This window comes from Erpetoichthys calabaricus, chromosome 3 (genome assembly GCF_900747795.2).
Source record: "Erpetoichthys calabaricus chromosome 3, fErpCal1.3, whole genome shotgun sequence".
NCBI lineage: Eukaryota > Metazoa > Chordata > Cladistia > Polypteriformes > Polypteridae > Erpetoichthys > Erpetoichthys calabaricus.
This window is the reverse complement of record NC_041396.2, coordinates 277,540,301-277,556,487: the sequence shown is the minus strand read 5'-3', so window position 1 is coordinate 277,556,487 and position 16,187 is coordinate 277,540,301. Positions and strand designations below refer to the sequence as shown.

At 38.8% G+C, this 16,187-nt stretch overlaps 1 protein-coding gene across 1 annotated transcript in view; it reads right to left on the bottom strand.

The window, feature by feature from the left end:
• Positions 1-14,612, bottom strand: part of LOC114649003 (eukaryotic translation initiation factor 5A-1) — a 44,620-nt gene extending 30,008 nt beyond the window's left edge. Inside the window, exon 1 of the mRNA XM_028798396.2 lies at positions 14,389-14,612. The gene's annotated coding sequence lies outside the window, so the exon portion shown is untranslated. The remainder of the gene's footprint in view (positions 1-14,388) is intronic.
• Between the last annotated feature and the right edge of the window lie 1,575 nt (positions 14,613-16,187).

Below are 16,187 nucleotides of genomic sequence, written 5' to 3'. Positions count from 1 at the left end.
TGTTATACTAAAAATATCCTCATGGCTTAATTATGTATAGATCACAATGATGCAGTATTTCTCCGACACAGTAATTAATTGGCAGAACACCACAATGATCGACTACCTAACATGTATAGATGAAGTCAGCAATTTTATCTCGAGACTTCAGCAAACACTTTAAATATTGATTGAGTAATTCAAAATGTTATGTTTAAAAATCTAAACTACAATTAGCCACTGACCCTCCACATTCAACAGCAGCACATGGATCTTACATCACTCGACCAACTTCAACCATATAATATTGTACAATGTATTAAAAAAAATGTTTTTTGTACTACTAACTCATGTAATCACATTATGTTATTACTGTTATTTTTGAATACCACTCAAAAAATATGTAATAGACAAAATTGTAATAACTCTTTGACGAAATTTAACAATACTGTACTCCAACTTTAAAATCTGCTAACCAAGTCTCCAAACAAACCTGAATGTTACACCATGTGCACATTTTCTTACTTGTTTCTATCCGAATTAGTAGTTCTTTTTGACATTTTTTTACCTTGCGGTGAACTGAAATTTGTGCTATGCTTTATACAAATATTGATATAAGTTGCACGGTTTTACTGTGCTTGAAAAGTTTACCAGCAACAAAAAATTAATTTCTAGGTCCTGTTGTGTTCTCTTCTGATCTTCATTTAATAATATTGTTATTATCAAAATCAGCTGTAATGACCAGGTATGCGTCCACTGCGGTTTGACTGCGGTTCTCTGAAGTATATGTGGGGGAAAAAAATATATAAAAAATAGTTTAAAATATAAACTCAAGCATATAGTACTCTCACATATTGTACATACATATACATCTAATATAAACAGTATTTTATCTTATTTTGGGACTTTTCTGGTGTCTTGTATTTTCCTTTTACAAATACATTCCCTTTTATTTGTATACTGTATATTTGTTTAATTCCTATGATTTCTTCTGTATCATTTTAATGGGTTTATTTTTATATATCTCATTTACTGCAGTCATTTGAACTTTAGTTCTTATAATGAATTGAAAGATACAATTAAGTGTTTATTATCAATTAAAATTGTTTGTTACTCTAACCAAAATCCTTACGATTAAACTTTTATCCTTGAACTTTATATTTTTTAATTTATTGGAACTTTCATGCATATTCTTCTGTTTGGTTATTACTTACTATAAACAGGTCATTATCCTTATAAGTTTGGCAGTTCAACTAGAGGGCTTACAATAAAACCAGCTACTTTCTCTCAGCTTTCCACCAACTTCACTACCTATGTACTATGCAGACTCTGAAAAAGATTTATTTTGGCAGAGGCTACTCTCGCTGCAGCATGCTAATGAGCTGCTTCTTGATGAACAATTGCCTAAGAGAGGATTGTACAGTTTCTTCATGCCTGAAACATAGGGTTTGAAATGTATTAAAGTCAGAAAACAATTTACTTTAACCATTTGCTTCACTTGTGAAAGTTGAAAAAAGTTTTCATATATAAGAATGATGGTTCACTTGGGCCACGTTTCATTTTGGAGATTAAAAAAAAAAAAAAAAAAATCACAGTAAAAAATTGTACTCTTCTAGTCAACTCACAGTTGTTAAATCAAATATGTCCATGAACTCTTTTAAAAAATGTAAATAAGTAGTATACAACCGGATAAGAACACTTTTAACAATGGATACCAGGTAATGGGTAACAAGTAATGCCATTAAGGTTTGTCAGCAAACATGGACGTTTTTCAATGTTTTATTTTAACAATGTTTCACAATCTCTTCAGCAATTTCAAAGTGAGGTACTGACAATATTCTAAACTTTTCACTAGTTTAAATAAACATAAGATACTAGCCAACCCGCGGCGTAACATACACCGCATAATTATGTATTGATGGGTGAACACTTGCTGAACGACACAGTTGTCCAAATGGGGTGGGTTTGTGGATACCACTGTGAATGAATGAAAAGATGGACCTCTGGAGAGAGCAACATACAATTGTCCGTGACTGAAAGCGGGATCGTCTGTGACGATGGAGGCCACGCTGGTGAAAGTTACTTCGTCGGTAGGGATAAGTTTCAGCACTTGTTCATTAAGGTGTAGCGAGTCTTCGTTGTTGACGCTTAATATAGCTTGCGTACTGAGTTGTTCCGGAGTCACAGTTGAGAAACGCTTTTTTAATGTCTTTTAAGCACAGGGAAAAAAATTTACATGTGAAACATCCGTAATGTAATAAGCCACCAAGAAAAGTAACATTGCAACAATGCACACTACGATCCGATCGCTGTAAACAGAAGTGAAAACAAAATCGAGGCCGGTGCATTCTTTAACTGCCTTGTAGCGCAATGGTAGTGCTACTGTTTTGCAGTAAGGAGACTGTGGAAGATTTTGGGTTCGCTTCCCGGTTTCTCCCTGTGTGGATAGCGCTTTGAATACTGAAAACACTGGTATATCAATGTAATGAAGTATTATTATTCTTATGCGTCCAGCGCTCTCTCTCTCGCGCGCCCGTATGCGTATGCGTGTGTGTGTGTGTCGCTCGCTCGCTGCACGTGTTCCTGCAGGCATACCAGTAAGTGAATGAAAAGACTGAACTCTGGAGAGAGCAACATACAACTGTCCGTGACTGAAAACTGGTTTTGGCAGATACATGCACATCTTTTTGAAAGTTTGGCCCTGTGCCTTATCAATTGTCATCGCAAAGGCAAATCTAACAGGAAATTGTCTTCGTGTTAAAGTAAAAGGCAAATTATCTGCGAGAAACAAACTGTTTTACACGCTGCATACCAATACTACGCCGCATAATCATGTTTTTTAAGCAGAGGGAAAGAACATTTGCAAAATCCGTAACGCCGCTATCAGTAAGTACAATGCACACGCGTTTAATTTGTCAGCCACTTTTTGCCAGCCGTCTTTTCTGGTTTGGGCTGCTTTTGCAGGGTTACCGCTTGTGCATATTAAATCTTGAAATCCTTCGAGTAACTAATTAACTAACTAACACCCACCCACCCAGCCTGTCAGAAAAAAATGTGCCCGTTCTTTCATCATTTTGTTGCAGCCTATCAAAGACTTGCTGATCATGTTTTCTAGAGTCAATATACAGTGGAACCTCGGTTCACGACCATAATTCGTTCCAAACCTCTGGTCGTAAACCGATTTGGTCGTGAACCGAAGCAATTTCCCCCATAGGATTGTATGTAAATACAATTAATCCATTCTTGACCATACGAACTGTATGCTCAGCTGCATGCTCTCTCTCAGCAGCATGTGAGCCTTCCCAGCCCCCCCCCTCTCTCTCAGCAGCAGCACGAGAGCCTCCCCAGCCGCCCCCCTCTCTCTTAGCAGCACGCGAGCCCCCTCCCCCCTCTCTCTCTCTGTAACATTGCAGCAGTTGTATAAATACTTTTTTTTTAAATGAGTTTTAAGCACAGGGGGAAAAAACCCAGCCTCCCTGCTCAGCTGCAGGCGCGAGGCTCTCTCTCTCAGCAGCACGGGAGCCCCCCCAGCCCCCCCCCCCTCTCTCTCTCTCTCAGCAGCACGCGAGCCCCCTCCCCCTCTGTCTCTCAGAAGCACGTGAGCCCTCTCTCTCTCTGTAACATTGCAGCAGTTGTATAAACACTTTTTTTTAAAATGAGTTTTAAGCACAGGGGGAAAAAAGAAACATTTGAACAAATCCAAACTTTATTTAAAAGCCAACCAAGATAATAACATTGCAGGAGTTCACCATTTTTAATCAGGCGACTGACAGTAGTGGAGTCAGGCACAGAGAAGGTCAGCTGCTGAGAAAGCGTCTCGACTGTTGCAGGGCGGTGAAGCAGGTGAGACGCTAATGAAAAAGAGGCACAGGGCTTATTGGTTTTTAAAGACTGCTTCCTTCATTGTGTTTTAACCTCAGTTTTAAAGGATTGCGCGGCTCTCTCTGTCGTGCTGCCTGTGTGTGCCTCTGTCTCTCTGTGGCGCTGCCTGTGTGTGCCTCTGTCTTTCTCTCGCGCTGCCTCTGTGTGAACCAAGGTTCCACTGAGGTTGACTAATGAAAAGTTAACGTGGCTCAGAGCTGCATGTGGACTGTGGCACAGACAAACAGAAATGACGGCATGTTTTCCGAGGCGTCGTGTCTGAGTTGGTGGGCGTGGCTCTGCGAGTTGTCGTCGTATCCAATGGTCTTAGAGTTGGTGGGCGTGGCTCCTTCCTGCATGCGCCATGGGTGTCTTACTTGTTAGCGGCTTAGTGAATCCACGCCCCTTCCGGCGTGCTTTCCATGGGTGGCTACTTGTCTTCAGGCTTAGTGAATTATATATATAGATGTTTATTACATTCTTAATTCTCTAATTTTGTCAGTAGATTAGGATATCAGATTTGTTTATATGTTTTCAGCTTTGTTTTCTTCAGCACAAGATTTCAAAAAAATGAATTCTGTAATGCTAAATTTGAAGTGTGCCCTCTCAGGATTTTAGTAAACTGGTACAAAGTTTGTTATCATTACAGATTTCTGAAATTTCTGATAAATAAATGGTAATTATTTCTTGCTCCAATGACAAATCGGTAGTCTGGAGGCTACCAGTTTTTAATTCTGGACAACCAAACTACAGACATTACAAAGGATGTTTTGGATCACTGGACCATCCATTATTTTCCTAATCTAAAATAACTTGCAAAAAAAATGAAAGTCTCCATTTTCCAGGTATGATGTTAATCGGGGGTCATTTTTAGTGGGAGCTGCTTAACATTCAGGACTAATGTAACCACCATTTCACTCACACACAGCCATTAGTGAGCAATGTAGCGAAATCAGACAGCAAGTCTATAAAGCAAGCAAGAGAAACAACAGCATTAGCTTTAAAACAACTGATGCAGTGAAAGCAAAAATGTCAAAAGTTAATTGCATCCTATAATCACTTACAGCAATGTAAACAATGCCTACTACATTATGGAAAAAGAGGAGGGGAACAGGCAAGCCATCCCAATACTTCAGCATTAGTTACAAGTGAGAGGAATAGTAATTACAAAAATACATAATATATACATAAAATAACTTCAAATAGAATGAAAGAACTTTTTCAGAAGATTAATTATGAAGGATATTCCACACAGTAGTGATGAATGCAGGAAGATAACAACAACAACAGAACCAATTCAGAGATTGTACCATACTATATGCAGAATCCATCCATAAATCACAGAAAAAAGTGGTTCTTTGTTTTCAGGCTAAACTAATTTTAAGATTGAAAATCTTAGAAAGCACAGTGACATTAGACTAACTACTAAACTAGTCAACCTGCAAGTATAAATGATGCAGTGCTGAGTCATTTTATGAAGTATACAACATGCATACAAAAATTTACACAAATGCAGCAGTTGACTCTTTTAAACGGAGTGGACTTACTGCTGCTGAAAAGCAATCCATCTGTCCTTTAAATTCACTTATCCAGAGCAGGGTCACTGGGCAGCCGGAGCCTATCTAAGCAATCATCAGGCAGAAGGCTGGAACACCATGTGAACAGGGAACCAGTCCATCGCAGGGTGAACACACACACCCCATATGGTAACACTAGGGCCAATTTAGCATGTAGCTAAAAATATAACCCTAAAATATTCAGCAGTTTGATAATCTCTCATATGAATACATATAGGCTTCATTGCTTCAACAATGCTCTTGTCAAAAATGTTCAAATTGTTACCATTTTAAATAAATGGCCATTATCATTTTGAAATAACATGGCTGTACAGTACATTACAAACAAATCTTGCCTGGTGCAGTTACAGAAAGGGCAATCCTAACAGAGTGGAATCTCATGAAAACAATGATGCTCACCATTAACCGATATGTACCATAGGCACCTAAAATAAAATAACGCCCTCTCCTTTCTTTCTCCGTCTCTCTCACTATAAACCCAAACACTGCAGAATGTGAGTATGCTTTTTTAAGCCTAAATCTCATTGTTACTAAAATGAGGACCTGCTTAATAGAGAATAAACGTTTGAAAATGCAATGTGATGGTCCAAGGATGACAGATTTTAATACTGATATGTGCATATATATATTTCTTTACTTGTGCTCAACTAAAGGTGTACAACACTAAAAGGGGCATGCTGGACATCAGTATAATACTGAAGATCAAAGTTATAACACTGAAGATCAAAGTGATGATGTCTTTAACAGAGATACTAATTCTTGGGGTCTAAAAAGAATACAATACAAATACAGTATTTAATAAAATATTTTTGTATACACTGGGAAAAGGCCATACATCAACATGATATAATCCTTTAAAAATAATCCATTTACTAAAAAATTATCTTCTAAGGTGTTAATTGTGTTTAAAATGTAGCAGAAGATGGAGTGCTATGCACTTCTGTGTACAACAATAAGTCCTTTTGCAGGTCCCCAACCCCTCTTCATACAAAGTTGAGCTACCAGATGGGGTACCTGCACTACCATGTTGGGATAGTTGGTAGCCCAGCAGACTGCCATATGTATTTACAATTTGTCCACCCATGAATAATTTTAATACTGAATTCATTAGGAATGAATGGTGTGAGCCAATGTCTGTGTGCTAGGGGCAAAAATCATAGCTGAAATTGATCACCAACTAGAAATGGTGTATGGACTACCAGTCAAGCCAAAAAACATTGATTTGAACAACACCTCCAAGTTTTTATGGTGACTTACAATCCATCTCTCACCAAAACGTCACATCAAATGACTTGTAATTCTATAAACCATTGTGTTGTAAGGAATTTGATGATAGTCAGTTACAAAGCATTTATCATCCAAGCTGCAGCATTCTGCCCCCATATTCAGGATGGACACCTTAGTGTTAAAGTGGAACAAAAGTTTGCAAACATTTGTGTTTGACAACGCCCGAGATTCATTTACCCTAAGTTCTTGTCAATAAGCCGCGGCTTATCTAAGGAAAAAAGTTGTGAAAATGAAAAAATAGAATATCGGCTTATACATAAGTCCGGCTTATACATCCATCGCGGGGGTTGCGTTCCAGAACCACCCGCGAAATAAGAATATCCGCGAAGTAGAAACCATATGTTTATATGGTTATTTTTATATTGTCATGCTTGGGTCACAGATTTGCGCAGAAACACAGGAGGTTGTAGAGAGACAGGAACGTTATTCAAACACTGCAAACAAACATTTGTCTCTTTTTCAAAAGTTTAAACTGTGCTCCATGACAAGACAGAGATGACAGTTCCGTCTCACAATTAAAAGAATGCAAACATATCTTCCTCTTCAAAGCAGTGAAGCAAACAAATCAATATGTCTGTTTGGCTTTTAAGTATGCGAAGCACCGCGGCACAAAGCTGTTGAAGGCGGCAGCTCACACCCCCTCCGTCAGGAGCAGACAAAGAGAGGGAGAGTTTGTTTTTCAGTCAAAAATCAATACGTGCCCTTCGAGCTTTTAAGTATGCGAAGCACTGTGCAGCATGTCTTTTCAGGAATCAGCTTTACAAAAGATAGCAACGTGAAGATAATCTTTCAGCATTTTTAGACGAGCGTCCGTATCGTCTAGGTGTGCAAACAGCCCCCCTGCTCAATCCCCATACGTCAGGATCACAGATAGTCAGCGCAAGAGAGAGAGAACAGTAAGCCGGGTAGCTTCTCAGCCATCTGCCAAAAGCGTCCCTTGTATGAAATCAACTGGGCAAACCAACTGAGGAAGCATGTACCAGAAATTAAAAGACCCATTGTCCGCAGAAATCCGCGATATATATTTAAATATGCTTACATATAAAATCACAATTTAAATGACCGCTACGCGCTCGTGTTGACTCGGCGACGCCCAGAGCAGAAAGAACGCGCTCCGGCCGCTCCAACCGCGCCATGCGGGGAGTGAGAGAGACGGCAATATCTCACACTCTCTCCCCCCTTAAAGAAATTAAATGGGCGCGAGTGAGACCACTGACCTCCCTCCCTTCTATTAGTTATAGATTATAGTACGTTCGGCTTATCCATGAGTCCGGCTTATCTATGATACGATTTTATTTTAAAAATTCGTATGATTTTTGGTCTCCGGCTAATACATGAGTCCGGCTTATAGACAAGAACTTAGGGTACATAATTTTACCTTTCCTTGTCCACTTTTGTACATCACAGTCCTTTAAATATAAGACTGACTTTCCATTTTTAATATAAAGTCAACATTTTATTTATACAGATTCGGTATAAATGCATGCACTATTAATTATATCTGATATTTATGCATTAATTTTAACCTGGAATGACTGGCTGTTTAGACTTCTTATTGCCTGATTTACTAATTTATTTATGATGCAAGGAAGTTTCCAAAACGGTCAATGTTACAAGTTAAGGTGCCTAAGAAATAAGTGCTGGGGTAACTGCTACATTTAAACAAATTATATGACTAAGGGTGCTGATGAAACTAAAGTTGCAAAACTGGCAAATATCCTAGAGTCAAAAAAATCGTTATGGGCCTAGACAGAATTCAGATATGTGGCAGATGAAGCTTAAAGTAAATAAATTATGTAATACTAGTCATTTAGCCCGTTACAATAACGGCGCTAGAACAGTAGTGCATAAACATTAGTAGGAACAGTCTATATTAAATGGCAAGGGACTTTGACCTCATTCTTTTTGTTGGTCGTATTTTTCTTTCTTTCAGCCTTTCTTTTGTTGATGTGTACTTGCTGAGCTGACCGTTCTTCGTGGGCTGCCGGCGTGTATTGTGTGTCTTTAATTTTCTGTGACAGTAATACTGTCTTGTACGTCCACTGGCTTGTACGTCCGTAATATACCTTTAATTTTCTCTGGCGGTAATACAGGCGTGCGCGTCTGTAATATGCCTTTAATCTCCTCTGTCAGTAATACTGGCTTGTATGTGGCTGTAATATGAGTCACTGTATTGTGTACCTTTAATTTCCTCTCGCAGTAATACTGGTTTGTATTTCCGTAAAACGCCTGTAACTTTCTCTTGACAGAAATATCGCGCATCGCACCGTGCCCCGCAAATGCGCACTTCACCAGAAGACACACACACACATGGACACACACAGGGATTTTATTAAAGAGGATATTTATGTATAAAATATATTTATTTACTAGAGCTGCTGATTAATTACTGTTAACATGTTAAAAATTTCTGTGATTACATTTTTTAAATAGAGCCCCTAAATACATCAATTTAATCCAGTTAATTTGACAACCATTCACACATTGATAATGAAGCAGTGCCAAATGGATCCAAGTCTATTATCAGTAGCAGTGAGTCATACAGCGCTGGATCGTTTCCTTTGTTGTTTCATAATAATGATCTTCATCATTATTGTATACTTGATATCATTTTCATGATGATAGGGATTAAAGCATGTATTAAACATGGGGGCACGATAGCACAGCAGTAGCGACAAGCTGGCACCCCGTCCAGAGACTGTTCCTGCCTCCCGCAAGATACTTTTCTGCGCTGCATGGGATCCTCGATGAAATAATTTATTGCAGCAGTACTGTCTCTTTCAAACGTACTAACCCCCAATTCCTGTCCTTCTGTTATTTTCTCCAAGTAACCAGTCACCACACAATAAGTTCTTTAATAAATGTAAAACCATCTCTAAGCTTAGAACGCCGATTCTTCAAAACATTTAAGGAATATTGAAATGTCTTCATAGTATATGAGATTCAATATGCAAATCTTCAATAAACTTATTTTCCTATAAAATATAAAATAACAGTAGTAGTAATAATAATATTAAAAAATGAAAAATATACAATATAAAAGCATAAGTACAATATACATGTACATATAGTGCAGATAGTGAAATGGTTCATAAAGTGCCTCAGGTTGTGCAATATTACAACTGTAGTGCAAGTTTACAGTGAGGTAATTGTATGTATAAGTACTAACAGTTCTACCAGGAGCACTTGATGGACTGATTGAGTGCGTTTAGAGCTCTGGAGATGGAACAGTTTCTGAACCGTGAGGTCCCGACTGGAAAGCCTCTGAAGTGTTTGCCATATGGAAGAAGTTCAAATAGACTTTGCACATGGCTGAGGCAGCATGTGCTAGATGCTGTATCCCGATAATCTTCTTTCCAATCAGCTGCTGTAGAGCGATGATTCCACACTTAGATACTCGATTACTCTGAATGGTGGACAGAGATTAACAAAGCTAAAGCAGCTATAGTATTTGGAATAGTCTGGCCATTCCTTGGACCATTATACTGTTACAAGTTGATTAAAATCGGATGCCTTAAACTAATAAACGATATGCAGTTAATTTCAGTGTATTTGATAAAGCCACATGAATCTAAAGGATCTACAGGGACGTGAATCTAAAAAATAAAGGCAAACCACATAGGAACAGTAGCACTGCTTTGACGCTGGGTGCCGCCAGTTTGCAAAACTGTGCCAAAAACTTACGTACGCAATGGTTTGAGGTGGCGTGACAATGTGCGTGGCTTTACGTCAAGTGTAGTTTTTATACATCGCGATCTGAGCATAGAAACGGGCGTATGCAACATTTTTATGTGTACGCCCCGTTTATACATGAGGCCCCTAGTGTATCATCAGTATGCATTTGCACCTTCTCAAGGCTAAAACTAACTCGGGGGATTCATTTTGCAATCTGGAGCGGCTGTCGGACAATTAAAAAAAGGACAGAAATATATAAAACCTAAAAACTGAGCTGACCTCTCTCATGGTAAATTTGAAAGAGTAAACTATTCTTTTTTTAATCACACTGAATGTTTCTCTGTTTTGAGGCAGACTAGTTCACAAATTCGCCAATGATTTAGAATTTCAAAAGATGTATACAGAGTTCAATATTGGAGATATCTAAATGAAAATGTATCTTTTCTGACGACTTTCAACAAAATCAGTTCACTGGGAGTTAGGTTGTTTCATGCAGACAAACAGATGAACAGATGGAAAGGAAGACAGGCAGGCAGGGAGACAAACATAGTAAGTGCTTTTCGCATTATATGCAAATGAACCTTAAAAAAAGGACTTTAACCAGACTCGCCACTCTCGACATCCAGAGAGTGTACTGAAATAATAAAGAACCCTAATTGTATTCCAGGGTAGATAACAGAATGGGTTGAGTATAAAGCATGGGAATGTTATTCAAGAGTAATAAGATTCACTTGTTAGGCATCCTCTGAAATACTGTGTTTAGTTTCGGACTCCATGTTACAAAAACCAATATAAAATTTAACAGAGAAGAGTAACTAAGCTGATTCTAGAAAATACAGTGTATGAGCTATAAGAAAAATTAAGCGTTTTGAATCTTTTGGTTTACACAAGCCAAAGAAGACATGACAGAAAGTTTAAATTTATGAAAAATATTAGGAGGCTGAACACCCATTGTTACTTTTAAAATGAGTTCAGCTATGACATGATGCAATAGATAGAAGCTAGTTAAGGCTGGACTCTGCACCAGTGTGAGGAAGTTTTTAACTAGAGCAGCAAAGGAAAATAACCTTTTAGAGGGTACTGAGCATTGAGAGAGAGAGAGGGGTTGCACTAATACTGTACATCACTTTGCCGTACCAACCACATGACTAACCACCTCAGGATCCTAAATTAGGACCCAAGCGTAGCCGTGCAACGGGTGACACAGCACCACAGTAGTTCAAATTGAATGGAACAGTGTGAAGATTTTTACAGTGGCTGGAGTGCCAATTCTGCCACCAACCCCAGAGTTTTCCCTGCAAGTAGTAGGACCAGCTTGCAGAGTTGGATGCAAGTTAAATTCATACCCAGGACTTAGCAATTGCAGGTTATGGGCCTTGCTCAAGGGCCCAACAGAATGGAATCACTTCTGGTATTTACAGGAATCGAACCGCCAACCTTCAGATTGCCAGTGCAGATCCCTAGCCTCAGAGCATTGCAAGAAAACAGAGATAATGTTGAACTAATCAACTCATCTTTTAAACTTAATATTTGCTAGATCATAGTTGTCAACACCTGCTTTGTTGTGGTCAGTGAGCACAAGGAACCTCTCTGCAAATTTTACACCTATTTTCTCTATTCTATATTTCGATGCAATACATAATCAATTCAGTCATCAACTACTGGCACTCAAACAGGTATCCAAGCATAATACAACCTGTGCATGCAACTAGCAATGGATAAAGAAAAATACACCTCTACTTGTAGTAACTTGGGGACCTTCAAATATTAATGACAATATTTTGTAACAGGTAAGGTGAGTTAAGGCTAATGTGCCATGAAAAAAAAAATTCTTAAATCATCATTTTTAATACACAATTCCAACCAATTCAGAGAAAGAACACTTATCATTATAGTCTGGCAAGTTACAATACAGTCATCAGTGTATCTGATCTGGAATTAGTCCTGCTGCTTGGCCATCATTAGTACAAGTCACTGTTCATTCCTTTAATAAGGAAAAATTAGAAGTCACAGAAGATAGAATAATCTGACAACACTGCAATTGCATTTGCCTGTGAACTTTTTACAGCACTCTTACTTTGCACTTAGTGAAGAATGCTATACAACATTTCATTTTAGTGTTGTTAATGTAATATTGATCAACAGAATAAAGTGTTTAGAGTTGCCAATGTTAGGTAACCTTCATCCTTCCTTAAAAAGTAAATACACAAACAGGCTGAACCTAGAAGCTTAATGGGGCACCCATGAAGCAGGTTCAGCCTGTACATTGACTTAGAACCATGTGTGTGTTATTATTATTATTTTTTTTTTAACCATAAGTTGTATGCAACTTGTATTTACATGTAACCGTACTTTTCTTTGTAAATGTAAAATATTGAAAGGCCTTTTTTATTCCATATCAAAACACACTACTGTTTTTACATTAAAATTCATAATAAAAACACTTGGCAAATACATATAAAAACGCACACAAAAAACTATCAATAACCCCTTATTAAAATTACAAAATGCAATGGGGTGGGGGGTAAAGAAATATGACCTTTAGTTAAGTCTAATAAAAATTGAGTATTTTATTTCAAATTAAAAAATGGTGTACTTCAAAAAAAATTCCAATCCCAGGAAGTGGCACACCAAGAAGAAAAAAAAAAGGTAGAGTATCCTGTCCTAGGGCCATAATGTGATATGTGATCACATATTCATCAATAGTATGCTACAGATGAGCATTTATGTTTAATACTAATGGGTCTGCTATTGTCCAAAATCATGCTGTAGGCAACCATGATTCTAGATAATGCTCAGCTTTGTAGAATTGGGTTTTATGGGTGGGTTCAGGCCTGGTGGTACAACATTTAGGAACACATGTCATAAAGCAACATTCAGCACCAGTATGACTAGAAACCATAAGTCTACAGCTTTTTGTATTACAGCCAAAAGTGGTTTTATTCGACAACGGAGAAATCGTTTCTTCGCTCTGCTCTATCAGTGTCACATGTTCTTAACGCCTGTTTTCGTTCAAGCCGATGGCGGCTGCTGCTGCTTGGTGAAACTATTTTTGTCACAGATGGATTTTTTTTTTCGCCATCTCATACTAGACGAAAATGTTGTCTTGTACAGCAGTGTGGCATACCCGTTCTCAGAATGGCCAAGAAAATGGAATGACCAAACAGGTTAACCCAAAATAATTGAAAAGTAGCCACACTGACTTGAACACTATAACTAGTACTTTACCGCGCTACCGTGAGGCATGTTATTATAATCCCGTTATAAGCGTCTGAAACCGAGTATTTTTTGTGTGATAACTTTGACAGTTTTCTGATTTAAATTATCTGATTCAAGAGGACAATATAGAAATGACCTCAAAATGTACTGTTTTCCCATAAATGTCATTAAAAGCAAATAAATGGCAGAGTAGATTCGAAGAACTTTTGAGGACTTGTAACTGCTGTGATAACCCCTGCATACAAATTAATAAAATTTGTGTCAGTCTTATTCAGCACACCGTAAACAAACGTTTGTATGTTACATCTCGGTCAGGTCAAGGCCTGCCGCCTCGCTCTCTGCCCTGCGGTTGCACTGTCAGCTCTCGGCAACAGCTTCTTGCTTGTCCCGACCCCGGAGACTGGGAAGGGGTGGAGGGTCTGCGCAGAGAGGAGGGCTGACAGCAGGAAAGACCGAAAAAATATAGACTGGACGCGCAGCAGGTGCAAGACCCTTTCTAGCACAGTAACTTAAGTAGGACTGCGCCATGACAATGACCCCAGCACTGATGACTGTGCGAACCCCGAGGAGGCACATGTAAGGCACAAGGCTGGCACAACTTACCTTAAACGCGTACTGCACTTGACACTTCAAAATCACGGACCGTCTCTCTAAACTAAGGTCGTCGGAGCATTTCTGTATTTCCAATTTTCTTAAACATAGGGTAATTATATGTTCACGTAACGGGACTCAAGAAGACAAGCGAGACTTAAAATACCGGCTAGGTCGGCAAAGGAAAAGAACAACTCACCCCAGTCTGCGTGCCCCGCTGTTTCGTTACTGCTTGGACAGATGCCCCGTTTTCACGACTTCCCTTTTCTTTAGATGTCCAGTCACCACCAGGATTTATTTTATTCAGACAATATTTGCTGTCTATGGGGTTAGGAGACCAACGACAGTCGCTTGCACGGTGACAGCACTTGACTCTACTGCCGGCAGCAAAAAGCACTTCATCGGCGGTCTACGTGCGTACGCGCGCGCAAACTCAGACTCGAATGGACTAGCGCGTGAGCGAGCACGCAAAAGGACGAGCTCCGTGCGCTTGCTCGGCAGAAGGAACGCTGTCAAGAATTGAATGTGATGCGCATTTTTCATGTTCTCAAGAACTGAATATGATGCGCATTTTTTAACCTTTTACCCGTCTATTACAAATGGATGGTTGCGGATGGTCGGGGTCAATCAAGGAACGCAAGGCACGAAAAAGTCTTGACAGTAGAGCCAAAATTGGAGCTCGGTATAGCCTGAAGCTGAGTGGCAGTTTTGCTAGCTACTAAGCCATGGTACTGTACCGGTTCCCAAGTTGGGCGGTTTCATTGTGAATTTCTGAAACCTTGCCACTGCAAAAAGTGCTTTGAAGTGGTTTTAAACAATTGAATGATTAAGTATTTTGTGTGAGGATTATAGATAGATATTTCAAGTATAGTGTTGTGTACAGTAGGACAGTATTATCAAACATCAATGAATACAAACTTAGACGGTGAATACAACACCATACATCAGACAATATGAACAAGAAACACTCATTTACTTGTGTAGTCTTATGACCTGTGTTGCAGAATCTAGTGATGCAAGTGCTAGTGGTCCTCTATTGTTTGTCAGAATGTAAAAGGAACAAAAGTGACCGTCCACTGTTCCTCTTTTTAAGGAGGTGTGTGTTATGTATGTCCAGAATAGGAAAGAACTGTGTGCAAGTAATAGTCTGCTGAATTCACAATGGTCTTTTGTGCCTTACGGTCCTGAGCTGAACAGGTAACAAGATGTTACTTAAACAGTCAGGACTGATTTCACAGTGGATCTATAGAAACTGATGAACATAGGCGGAGGCATCTGGCCTTTCGTTAGACATCTGAAGTGGTAAAGTGTTGGATCATCTATCTATTTTAATTAGAACAGGAGAAATGAGTGATCAAATACATTTCTGTTTGAGAAATACTGAGCATTGGTAAATGTTACACATTCTAAAATATATATATACAATATATGTGTGTGTGTGTATGTATATATATATAGGAGTTGAATTTGTAAATGGTACACTTTCTTTAAAAAGCACACATGATGTCTTTCATTCTTAGAATGAAGCTAATTATGAAATGTCAATAAAAAGGAAAGTGAGCCTGCAAGGAGCAGGTTTCTGTAGCTGTCCTAGGAAAAGTTGGCCATTTACAGAGCTGCCAGCTAATTTTGGCTCCTGAAACCTGAGTCTAATGACCTATCTATGGCAAGGCACCAGTCTCAGCAGAGAAAGAGGAGGACTTAGGGGAGGGTGTTATGAGGGTGTGTGGGTTTACTCTTCCTCTTCCACGGCCAAAGCTGGCAGACACACAAAACTGCTAATTTAATAAAGCTAGTTAGGCCTTGGGGTGAAAGGTCAGGGTGTGGGGTTCTAATTGAAGTCTGCTATTTTAATTTGGAAAAATTGAACCAGAACCTGGCAAAACTATTGTACATTATCATTACATGCACATATGATGCATTTTGCAGGGTAATTGCTCTGAGTCAGTATTGCCTACAATACTTTAATACAGCATAGCTTAACATTTGTCCTAGAGA